This window comes from Bos javanicus, chromosome 1 (genome assembly GCF_032452875.1).
Source record: "Bos javanicus breed banteng chromosome 1, ARS-OSU_banteng_1.0, whole genome shotgun sequence".
Taxonomy (NCBI): domain Eukaryota; kingdom Metazoa; phylum Chordata; class Mammalia; order Artiodactyla; family Bovidae; genus Bos; species Bos javanicus.
In genome coordinates, this window is record NC_083868.1 from 45285922 (window position 1) to 45299428 (window position 13507).

General features: G+C 40.0%; 1 protein-coding gene across 2 annotated transcripts in view; it reads left to right on the plus strand.

Annotated features, from left to right (window-relative positions):
• TMEM45A (transmembrane protein 45A) overlaps positions 1–13507 on the plus strand; it is a 116094-nt gene that overhangs the window by 31275 nt on the left and 71312 nt on the right. The window lies entirely within an intron of this gene.

Below are 13507 nucleotides of genomic sequence, written 5' to 3' on the forward strand. Positions count from 1 at the left end.
GTACGTCAGGGTTCAGGGCTGGGACATGTACTGGCTCTGAAAGTGTCTTTCCTCCTCTGTCTGTCCCAGCCTCAGACCATCACTGACCTGCAGCCACAGCTTTGCAGGTCCCCAGAGCCTGTCAGTTCTTCCTTTGGCAGGGAACACTCACTTCTGCTCTTTTACCCCCGTTCCACTGCCCTGTTCTGAGTCAGACTCATCTTGGAAATTAGCGTCTGCAATAGCCTCTTAACCAGTTTCCTCGCCTCCAGCCTCTTGCTCCCTTTAATATCTTCTGTGCATTCCTACCAAATTAATCACCCTGAAATAACATTTAGACTGCAATTTCCCTGCTTCAAAGCTTTTACTAGCTTCCAGATACTGGCAGAGGAGCAGCATGCCTGGAGCTGTGGGCACCTCTGTCTCTCTTTTCACACTTTATCTTTCCTTGTCTGCATAATGACAGTGCTCAGAGAAGCAGGGCCTGCAGCAGGATGCGCAGCTGGCCTCAAGTAAGCTTTGAAGCCTCACTTCTAGCCAGTTTACATAATTCCTGCTCCTGCCCCACCTCGCCCTCTGGGCCAGGCAAGCTGGAGTCCTCTTTGTCCTTCACACACCGAGTTTCATTGTCTCCGTGTAAGGGCAGGTGCATATCAGTAAGAGCATGGATTTCAGAGTCAGTGAGATGAGGTTCAAATCCCAGCTCTGCCATTTAACTTGCTGTGAGGACACCTCCAATAAGCTTTGTCTTTTCTAAGCCTTAGTTTCCTCTTAGTAATACCAGGAACCTAACTGTAATTTGTACCCCTAAGGGATGGGAGGGTAAGATTTTGCAGGTGCCTAGTCCATGAGAAGTGAGTGAAGTCTCTCAGTCGTGTCCGACTCTTTGCGACCCCATGGACTGTAGCCTACCAGGCTCCTCTGTCCATGAGATTTCCCAGGCAAGAGTCCTGGAGAGGTTTGCCATTTCCTTCTCCAGGGGATCTTCCCAACCCAGGGATCGAACCCAGGTCTCCCGCATTGTAGGCAGACACTTTACTGTCTGAGCCACCAGGGAAGATCTGGGAAGTCCTTAATCCATGCATATTGTTTAAATGAGTGGTAAGCCATGGATGTGCTGATTAACAGTGGTATCTCCTTTTCTTTCTGTATCCCTAGTGCCAGTTAGCAGCCTCTTTTTAAATGGTGATGGGCTGTAGTCTGACTTCTATGCAGCTGTGATGTGGGCTGGAAACACTGGATGGGGACATTGAACAGTGGTGTCAAGAAGCTGGATGGACTTCAAGAGACCATCCAGTGTGGAACCCCTGAGGCCCTCTCGTGTGTCCAAGTAGATCCAAAGGAGTTGGTTGAAAAGCATACACACACACACACACACTTTGGGAGTATTATCTAGATGAGGAATCACTGAACAAGAGACTTCATTTTCCTTTTCATTTATCTTTTTGAAAGATGTAGTATGTAGCAGATTGTCAGCAAGAGAGGAATACAGGATCTTTTCCAGAATTAGTGCAACATAAAAATTTATAAAGTGAGAGTACATGAAAGCTAATTAAAAAAGTTAAATTTTCAACAACTCCTTTATGGAGCTACTGTATAAATGAGGCACAGGGGCACTTTTGATTAAGAAATAGCCACGGTGTAATTCAGAAAAGCATAGGATGTTTAAATAGACATTTGGATATACTCAGAAGTCACAGCCAAGTCAACTGAGATCTCTTACTCAGAGAAACATGCTAATGGATTTCATTCTTAGGGAGAGAGAAATATTCTTTCTTTTTTTCCTTCTTATTTTCATGTGGCACTTCACTGACAGTTTCTTCACTAGCTTCATGAGTATTACTTGAGAAATCTCCACACTGAGCTGTTGCAATGTTCTTTACTCCATGGAAATACCTTCATAAGTTACTGGGTAAAACACAGGATACCCAGCAAAATTTGAATTTCATGTAATACATGCAATATATGGGATATATTTATGCCAAAAATTGCTCATCTGGAATTCTAATTTCACTGGTATCCTATATTTTGTTGTTGTTGATAAATATGGCAAGTAGGCCTACCCAAGGGCTGAAGGGTAGGTACTGAAAACCTGGCTGACAAACTTGTAAAGCTGTCAACACTGGTGACTGATACTTTCATGGGACCTTTCAGATTTCTGTCTAAGGAAGGCTCGTGTATGGTTTTCTCAGGGACCTTACTGTTCACAGACACATGAGCCAGCTCACACCCAGGCAGCCCAAGCAGCAGGTCCTCATTCCTCTATATTTCCTTTGTTAATTCTCATTTACCTTGAGGTTTTTTTCATGCACTTGCATACCTGACCTTCTATGAGATGGGGGCAGAAGCATGGAGGATTTTTTCCCCTGAAATAATAGCTTTAAGTGTAAAGTTGGGGGACAGGGAGGAGGCAGGAAGGCAGGAGACTTCAACTCACTCTGACCCCTCATTTTCCTGTACAGGAGTCAGAGCATTTCCCATGGAACATAGCGAGCTGCAAAACTCAGCTTCTTCTTGTCTGAACTTGAAGTATAAATTTAATTTCTGTCTTTTTTCCCTCACAGCATTTTTCTTTCCCTCTATAAAGTAGACAGAGAGGGTGCAGTCTAAATTAGACTGGAAGTTCAAGGTCAAGGGAAGAGTCACTACCAAGGCCAGGCCCTTCCGGGGAAGACTCTCTTCTGAGTCTTGTCAGGACCTCAGATGCCTCAGGCAGCCTTGGTTTCCCGTATGCTGTGCTGCCTTCAAGACCTTGTGACAAAAAAATAACAAAAGCAAAACAAGTCTTGCATTTTTTTTGGCTTGGCTTTTTTGTTTCTTTTTAGCTTTCCCAATTTTTTAAGTAGAATGTGTGAAGACACAAAAATAGAGACAGTAGTATATAATATGTCAACTAGCAACAATTTAGTAATTGTTGAATTACAGCCAATTTTGTTTTATCTGTTTCCTTATTCATTTCTCGTTTCTTCCAGATAATTTTGGTATTAGAATTCTTCAGAGAAAAAGAACCAAAAGGATGTGTGTGCGTGTTTGACTACATGGAGAAAGGGAAAGAGATTGATTGATTTTAAGGAATTGATTCTTGAGATTGTGGAACTGGCAAATCTGAAATCTGTAGCATATGCCAACAGGCTAAAGAACCAGGGAAGAGTTGATGTTGCAGTTTCTGTTGCAAAGGAAATCTGGAAGCGGAATTGCTTCTTCCTTGGAGAACCTCAGTCTTTTCTCTTGAGGCCCTTAACTGACTGAGTACATCCCCTCCCTGCCCCCTGCTCCCCTGCCTTACCCCCCTGTCCTGTGGAGGATAATCTGCTTTTCTCCATGTCTTCTGATTTAAATGTTGATCATATCTGAAAAATACATTGACAGCAATGTAGACTGGTGTTTGACAAAAAACCGAGTAGCATGGGCTTAGCCAATTTGACATACAAAATTAACCATCACAGTTTGGAAACTATAATCATCTAAACTAACAAGTCATCACATTATTTGGTCCATAATATTTTCATATATATCTTTTAAAAATAAAAATTAAGAAAAACCCCTAAATATAATCACTATTATCACCCCTATAAAATTAAAAGTTGAACTATACCTTTGTATGAATTAACATCTAAATAAAGTTTATACATTGCTATTATAGATAGGACTCAGAAGTCTCTGTTAGTACACAAGTTCTCTCTTTGCTTCTGTTGGTTTTTCTTGCAGTTTATTTGTTGAAGAAGCTAGTTTGCCCTGTAGAACTTTGCATCATTTGGTTTTACTGGTTGCATATGATGTCACTTAATAAGCTCCTCTGCCCCTGTATTTGCTGTAAGTTAAGAATTTCATAGCAAGGCTGGATCACACCTAGGTTCACTTTTTTTTGCAAGAATACTTCAGGCACATTTTGTTGGACTGTCTTTCTTGGATGTCGATCATCTTTGTTTATCACTGCCTGAATTTATTAGTTCATCCTGGCTTGTAAAATTCTAAAGTCTATAATTTCCTCTGCATTTATTAGCTAAAATATTTATATAAAGAGAAATTTCCTCTCATGAACTATTTGGGTAGAGTTCAGTTCAGTCGCTCAGTTGTGTCTGACTATTTGTGACCCCATGGACTGCAGTACTCCAGGCTTCCCTGTCCATCACCAACTCCTGGAGCTTACTCAAACTCATGTCTATTGAGTCGGTGATGCCATCCAACCATCTCACCCTTTGTCATCCCCTTCTGCTCCCACCTTCAATCTTTCCCAGCATCAGGGTCTTTACAAATGAGTCAGTTCTTCGCATCAGGTGGCCAAAGTATTGGAGTTTTAGCTTCAGCATCAGTCCTTCCAATGAATATTCAGGACTGATTTCCTTTAGGATGGACTGGTTGGATCTCTTTGCTGTACAAGGGACTCTAAAGAGTCTTCTCCAACACCACAGTTCAAAAGCATCAATTCTTTGGCGTTCAGCTTTCTTTATATTTCTTTATATGCAGATGACACCACACTTATAGCAGAAAGTGAAGAAGAACTACAGAACCTCTTGATGAAAGTGAAAGAGGAGAGTGAAAAAGTTGGCTTAAAACTCAGCATTCAGAAAACTAAGGTCATGGCATCTGGTCCCATCACTTCATGGCAAATAGATAGGGAAACAATGGAAAAAGTGACAGACTTATTTTTCGGGCTTCAAAATCACTGCAGATGGTGACTGCAGCCATGAAATTAAAAGACACTTGCTCCTTGGTAGAAAAGTTATGACCAACCTAGACAGCATATTAAAAAGCAGAGACATTACTTTGCCAGCAAAGTTCTGTCTAGTCAAAGCTACAGTTTTTCCAGTAGTCATGTATGGATGTGAGAGTTGAATTTGGGTACAATTCTTCCTAATTCTTTATCCTAGTGTTTCTCAAGTTGCTATCAATAGACTGCTATGAGTCTGCTGATATGTTCTTGGAGGGTGAGGAAGGGGGTCTGCAAACTTTTTATTATGATAATCTGACTGCATTTTCATGTCAGCAATTACTGAGAAATATGTAAGCATATTCTACATTACCTGGATGAGTGTCTTATTAGAGTTTGGCCAGTGACTTCAGTGCTGAAGCTGACATTTTTGTATTTTGGATCATGATGCAGGGCATGTAGTGCTGATTTAATTATTAAGGATTGATGAATAAAGAAGATGGGCTTAAAATGCCAGGCAACCTTACAGTGGATTTTAGTTTGAATAGAGATATGAGTCAGTTTGGGGGAACACAATAATATACATCGTCTGGACCAAAAATAATATATGCTGTAGCTGCGAAAGGCCACTTATTTTGAAAGAATTAATTGTCTATTTGATTTGCATTAGTTTGATTTGTGTTGGTTTTGTAGTGTTTGCTTATATTTAATTTATAAATTGGTTTTATTTTCACAGTTGTCCAAATATATATATTTTACTATTAACATTTAAGAAACAATTTGTCAACATGCTGGCTTGAAAGGAATTTATTTCCTTTTAAAATGTCTGTACATTAGAGACAGTTTGAGAAACAGTGCTTTATCCCATTCTGGCTTTCCTAGGGCTATTAGGTAATCCCACCTGCAGTATAATCTGTTTTATTAAGGAGTGACCTCTTGCTGTGGATATTGGGAGATAACAATGTGTATCTAGACAACAATACCCTGAAATGCTCAAAGAAAAATGGCCATACTGGGAAGAAGGTATTTTAACATTGTATTTTTTTTTTTCTAACATCATCTTCAACCACAGAATGGAAGCAGCTGCCTCCTTATGTATCTTTCACTGGGGCCTGTGGAATCTGGTAAATGGAGAACCTTAGACCAGACTATGTATTACCAGAACAACTCTTTGAAAAGATAAGAAGCAAAACCAAAGCCCATCTGAAGCAGTCTTATCCAACTTCATTGTGCTGATGAGTTATCTGAGACTATTGTTGCAAGAGATGCTGCTGGCCCATACCTCATATACTGAAAACTATTTTTTCTGTTGTAATCATTTTACTTGATTTTTCCTTGGATAACACATATAAAGCTATGAGTACCATTTTTTATACAAAGTCAGCACTTAATAAATGTTAATGGTTCTTGTTACGGTGGTTAGAATTAGCTTTTGAGGCTCAGAGACGGATGGGATAGAGGAGGGGGTTTTAGAAGTGAACAGACTTCAATCAAGATCCAGGTTTTGTTGTTTACAAGCTATTTGTCCTGGACAAGTTAGTTAGCCTTTCAAGTCACTGACTTGTCAAATGTCTTTGAAATGGAGGAAAATAATGCCTCATGGAATTGGGAGGATTCTATAGAGCTCCTAGATTGGTGGGTGCTCAAAAAATATTATTTCTCCTTTGTCCCCTTTGGATATGGGCTTGGGATTGAATCTTGGTTCTGTTGCAACATTATTGTGACTGATGTTGTAATCCTTATGAAATTTATCTCTTTTATCATTATCTTTAAAATGAGAATGATAATTAAGAAGATTCAATTAACTGGTATATGTAAAATGTATTATGTGTTGGCACATGACAGAACCCATGGTCAGCCCCTCTTTCCCTTCCCTTCCTTCATTTAGTGTAGCAGTCAGCAAGGCTGATGGAGCTCAGATACCAGGCATAAGAGACGGGCTTAGTGGGTTCACCTCTAGATAATGAGAATCATCTGGAGAGTTAACAAAAACCATCTGGAGAGTTTAAAACTGTACAACAGGAGAGTTGTGAGTCTGAGTTTTATTCAGGGTCTTGCTGAGGCTGTATCCTGGAAAACAACCTCTTAATAGCGCTGAGAAAGTACTCCAAAAAAATAGGGGCTGAGCCAGGAGATGTATATATATAAGCAGACTTGAAGTAGAAACTCTTGGAATTGAGGTCCAGGCATTAGTTATTTTTTATGAGCTCTTCAGATAATTCTGTGGTGCAGCCAGGATTGAGAAGTACATAACACTAGGCCCTTGAGTTTTCTTCAGTGATGGAAACTGAGAGTCTAAGGAGGCTCCTTCTGCTGCCAAAATCTTGGCTCTCTGTGCACGGATGCCGAGCAGAAATACAGAGTCATGAAGGAGAAAGAAAGTGTGGTTTTATTCCTTTGCCTGGCAAAGAGGAAACACAGGCTAGCGCCTCAACTGTGCCCCCCGTCCCCCGGGAAATAGGCAGAGGTGTTATAGCTGGGTGTCTTCTTCATAAGTATGTGGTAAGGATCAAGGCAGTGACTGTCTTTCATTCTTCTGGAAAGTTCCATAACAGCTACAACACTGGATTTGGTCATCCTCAAGATTATCTGCCTGTGACTTTCTTTCTAAAGACTGTTACAAGGGTGTGTGAGGGAAAGAATGCAGGTGCAGGATGCCTCGGGTCAGAGAGTGATTAAGGAATTAACTTTGTGAAGGACAAGTGTAGTTACGTGGACCAAAGATCAGAAACAGTCAAACTAAAAACTGGGATTGCTTAACTCTTACAGGCTTTTTCTGGAGATTTCTATAGCCATTTATTCATTCCTTCATTTCCCTTGCTTGGTAGCAGAAAAACCCAGTTTCCATTTCTGTTGTCTCCCCACCGTCTGTTGGAGATTTTTTAAGTTTTTATTTTTATGACTGTCAGAGGCGCTCCATCTGACTGATATACCTAAAAGGGTATGCGAAAGTCGCTCAGCTGTGTCTGACTCTGCGACCCGACCCCATGGACTACACAGTCCATGGAATTCTCCAAGTCAGAATACTGGAGTGGGTAGCCTTTCCCTTCTCCAGGGGATCTTCCCAACCCAGGGATCAAACCCAGGTCTCCTGCATTATGGGCAGATTCTTTACCAGCTGAGCCACTAGGGAAGCCCAAGAATACTGGAGTGGGTAGCCTATCCCTTCTCCAGCAGATCTTCCTGACCCAGGAATTGAACCAGGGTGCCCTGCATTGCAGGTGGTTTCTTTACCAACTGAGTTATCAGGGAAGCCCTAAAATGGCCAAGTTCTAATCTCTGGAAACAGAGCGAGTTGCTCTACATGAATCAGGAAGGGAAAAACTGGACCTCTATCCATTTTAGGTTTTCAGGTGGTATTTTTAACAAAAAGATTAACAGGAGGGAAAAATAACAGTCTTTAAAAACAAAAACAAAAAACAATGCATGTAGCAGATATCACGTGAAAGAAAATTCATTGAAAAATAACTCAAAGTGGCAGTTTAGAATTCTGGATATAGAGCATCTTCAACAAAAAACAATAAATTTGTAGAGAAATGGTAAGACAGAGGAAAGCAGTTTAGGTTTTCAAGGGGTGCACTGTGGGAAGATAAACATATGGGAGGAAACTAATGGCAACTTGTTTGCAGTTTCATCTTCCCACCTTCAGGCTGATAAGAATCTGTCTCCAGTTAAAGAAAAACTTACATCCTGCCTCTAGACAGAAAGGAGGCAGGTAGAGAGAGCTTTTCCTCCACTTGCTACTGCCTTCAGCTCAAAATTGTTTTTATGTCCAAGAGGCATATTTTGGGATGACTTATTCTGATTTCCTTTAGTTCCCAATTTGAAACTTTATTTTTAGAAAGTGTCACATATTAAAAGTCGAGTTGGGTTAGAAGTTGTGAAGTAAGAGATCAGCAAATGGGGAGAAGAATATAGACAGGAACAAGCAGAAAAGAATGGATTTAAGAACATTGTTTCATATTTTATTGAATCAGTCTCTTAGTTTGATAATAGGTCCCTTCAGTTCAACAGTTGTGTCCCATTTCAGAAGGTGGTGTTGTAGGTAGTTTCCATCTAAATTAAGTTTGCTGCTGCTGCTAAATCACTCCAGTCGTGTCCGACTCTGTGCGACCCCGTAGACGGCAGCCTACCAGGCTCCCCCATCCCTGGGGTTCTCCAGGCAAGAACACTGGAGTGGGTTGCCATGTCCTTCTCCAATGCATGAAAGTGAAAAGTGAAAGTGAAGTTGCTCAGTTGTGTTTGACTCCCATTAGTTTCCATCTAAATTAAGCAACTGTGTGATGCGAGCAATCAGGGATTTAGTAAGAGGCATTTCTATAGAAACTAAAGGAAAAGGATGTTTAATGGTTGGAGTTGACTATAAAACTGGTTTCTGAATCCAGATGACCATCAGCTGAACAGATTTCAAGATACTGAGCTCAAAGCATGTTTTGCAGTTTGAATGTCTCTGAGGATGTCATCGGTGTGTTCCAGTGAACCTTCTCAGTGACCTATACAGCAGCAGGCATGAAGGACAAGGTTGTCCATACCTGAACTGTGGTGGGTGATATTTCTGTTTATATCAAGTTGTTCAGCTTCAGTGGTTTTGGGGAAAGGGCGGTTTTATTTCTTAGTGATTACAAGTCAGAAGGGTGGGAAAAACACTCGAAATGCTAGTTTGGAGAGTTGTGACCAGATAGTGTTGGAAATGAAAGAATTTGGGATTCACTCTAGTTCACATGCAAATAACAAAACCTCAGTGACAGTGAACAGGGCTAGGATCTAATGTTCCACAAAGGTGTGTTATAGTTTTCCATTGAAACAACATTTTTCTCTCTCTAGTCACCTCCATTTTTACCAAAGAGAGTCAAAATGAAACTAATTTGTTTGCCAAATAAGTCTAATTTCATTAAACTTGATCTGATTATTTATATAAATGCAGCAAGAATAGAGGTCGATCATGTAAGCTCTTTTAAGTCTGCTTTGCTAGAACTTTTGATAGAGTTTGGAAGCCAAGCCAAGGACTCACTTCTAAGTCCTATAGATTTAGGTGAATTCTTCTCTTCTTGAGATCTAAAATGCCATGAGGTTCTGTATCTGCTAGGAAATGATTTTCCATTCTCATTGGTTAGGCTGGGAACCCTATAAATAAGATACCTGGTAATTTTTTGAAGGGAGGCTTTGTTGGATCCATAAAGCCAGCCTTAGTTTCTTAATATTGTCTGGTTATGTCTGAGTCTATGTACGTCATTCTCAAATACTACATTCCAATCAAAGTCTTGGTAATATAATCAATATTGCCCACAGTGTTCTTTTATAAAGAAAGCAGATTCTCACAGAACTTATGCAAATAACTATAGTGCCATGATAATCACTATGGTGTGATCACTCACCTAGAGCCAGACATCCTGGAATGTGAAGTCAAGTGGGCCTTAGGAAGCATCACTATGAACAAAGCTAGTGGAGGTGATAGAATTCCAGTTGAGCTATTTCAAATCCTGAAAGGTGATGCTGTGAAAGTGCTGCACTCAATAGGCCAGCAAATTTGGAAAACTCAGCAATGGCCACAGGACTGGAAAAGGTCAGTTTTCATTTCAATGCCAAAGAAAGGCAATGCCAAAGAATGCTCAAATTACTGCACAATTGCTCTCATCTCACACACTAGTAAAATAATGCTTAAATTCTCTAAGCCAGGCTTCATCAATACGTGAACCATGAACTTCCAGATGTTCAAGCTGGATTTAGAAAAGGCAGAGGAACCAGAGATCAAATTGCCAACATCTGTTGGATCATGGAAAAAGCAGGAGAATTCCAGAAAAACATGTATTTCTGCTTTATTGACTATGCCAAAGCCTTTGACTGTGTGGATCACAATAAACTGTGGAAAATTCTGAAAGAGATGGGAATACCAGACCACCTGACCTGCCTCTTGAGTAACCTGTATGCAGGTCAGGAAGCAACAGTTAGAACTGGACATGGAACAACAGACTGGTTCCCAATAGGAAAAGGTGTACGTCAAGGCTATATATTGTCACCCTGCTTATTTAACTTCTATGCAGAGTACATCAGGAGAAACTTTGGGCTGTAAGAAGCACAAGCTGGAATCAAGATTGCTGGGAGAAATATCAATAACCTCAGTTATTCCGATGTAACCACCCTTATGGCAGAATGTGAAGAAGAACCAAAGAGCCTCCTGATGAAAGTGAAAGTGGAGAGTGAAAAAGTTGGCTTAAAGCTCAACATTCAGAAAACTAAGATCATAGCATCCGGTCCCATCACTTCATGGCAAATAGATGGGGAAACAGTGGCTGACTTTGTTTTTCTGGGCTCCAAAATCACTGCAGATGGTGATTGCAGCCATGAAATTAAAAGACGCTTACTCCTTGGAAGGAAAGTTATGACCAACCTGGAAAGCATATTGAAAAGCAGAGACATTACTTTGTCAGCAAAGGTCCATCTAGTCAAGGCTATGGTTCTTCCAGTAGTCATGTATGGATGTGAGAATTGGACTAAAGGAAGCTGAGCACTGAAGAATTGATGTTTGGAACTGTGGTGTTGGAGAAGACTCTTGAGAGTCCCTTGGACTGCCAGGAGATCCAACCAGTCCATCCTAAAGGAGATCAGTCCTGGGTGTTCATTCATAGAACTGATGCTGAAACTGAAACTCCAATACTTTGGCCACCTGATATGAAGAGCTGACTGATTGGAGAAGACCCTGATGCTGGGAAAGATTGAGGGCAGGAGGAGAAGGGGACGACAGAGGATGAGATGGTTGGATGGCATCACCGATTCAATGGACATGGGTTTGGGTGGACTCCAGGAGTTGGTGATGGACAGGGAGGCCTGGCGTGCTGCAGTTCATGGGGTCGCAAAGAGTCGGACACGACTCAGCAATTGAACAGAACTGATAGTGCCATGAAAATAAGAATACTCAATAATAAGTTTCTGAATTCTTGAGGGATCAGATAGAGAGAAAATTCTGTTTACAAAGATATAATTTACCAAATTGCCATAAATTATGAGTAGCTTGATAGAAAAGAGAAAAAGTTTTCCTTAAATTTGGAAAAGCAAAACATTAATGAGCTGGTAATGTTTCAAAGGAAAAAATCATAAAAAATTATAATCATCCTTATCAGTTCATTTAGTCCTATGTAATTAATTCTTGTTCTTCTTGATCATGGGTTAACAGTTTTATAAATCAATCAGTTTTTCTATTACAGTTCTAGAAATTAAGCTTTCAGGGCAGCATCAGAATAAAACTAACTTTCTGTGAATTCCAAAAGACGTATGCATGGCCATGGTTAAAAGTCTGATGAGAATACATTATAATTTAACTGACAAGGAAAATTGGCTATCTGTGACATACAACATTTTAAGATGATAGCTGGAATTATGACTATTAACATCATACTAGGACATGTCAGTTTTTTATGATTTCTGGATGACTTAAAATACTAACACACCCATACAAACAGAACCTAAAGATGATTTAGCGTCATTTCTTAGAAGTAGAAGTGAAGATGCTCAGTTGTGTCCAACTCTTTGCGACCCCACAGACTGTAGCCTTCCAGGCTCCTTCATTCATGGGATTTTTCAGACAAGAATACTGGAGTGGGTTACTATTTCCTTTTCCATGGTATCTTTCTGACCCAGGGATTGAACCCGGGTCTCTTGCATTACAGGCTGACTCTACCCTGTCTGAGTCACCAGGGAATCCTTCTTATTCCCATGTAATTTAACATATCAAATAAGCCTAATTAATTTAACTTTTCTCTTTTTAGAGAACAAATCCTTTGAGATTTTCCAGAATATCCCTGGAAAATCTCAAAGTTAGTTCCAAATCAAAAAGATTTCATTTAGAATTTGGTTTTGAAAAGTTTGTAAAAAATGTCAAAAGCTTGAAACACTTGATTTACGAGGATCACAGATCACTGTGAAATAATATATTATCCATTTATCCACAGTGACAATAAAAAGATTTAAAGGTGAATACAGAAAGTTACATGTCCTGAGGGAAAAAAAAGCAAAACTTAGCTCTCTTAATATAAGACCCTTTTTCTTAATTAATTGAACACCTGGTAAAGACAACGTGAAGCACAGGTAATATTTTGATGACATAAAATCTTGGTTTTACAGACATAGAGAATAGACTTATGTACATGGGGAGAGGGTAAGAGAGGGTGAGATGTTTAGAAAGAGTAATGTGGAAACTTATATTACCATATGTAAAATAGATAGGCAACGGGAGTATCACTCAGGAAACTCAAACAGGGACTAGTTTGACTGTGTCAACCTAGAGGGGTGGAATGGGGAGGGAGATGGGAGGGAAGTCCAAAAGGGAGAGGATATATGTGTACCTATGGGTGATTCATGTTGAGGTTTGACAGAAAACAACAAAATTCTGTACAGCAATTATCCTTCAATAAAAAATAAATTTAAAAAAATCTTGGTTTTATAGGAAGATTTCTTAAAAGGTTAAAAAAAATCCAGAATCCAGAATCTTTTATAATCTCTTACCAAGAGCAGATCAGTAGTCTGAAAAGACTTAGTTCTTTTAATAGAGAAAGGAAAATAAATTTTATTTTCTTTTTTTAAATTATAAATTTATTTATTTTAATTGAAGGCTGATTACTTTACAGTATTGTGTTGGTTTTGCCATACATCAACATGAATCCACCACGGGTGTACATGTGTACCCCATCCTGAATCCCCCTCCCACCTCCCTCCCCATACCATCCCTCTGGTTCATCCCAGTGCACCAGCCCCAAGCATCCTGTATCATGCATCGAACCTGGACTGGCGATTTGTTTCATATATGATATATACATGTTTCAATGCCATTCTCCCAAATCATCCCACCCTCACCCTCTCCAACAGAGGGTTGGAGTCCAACAG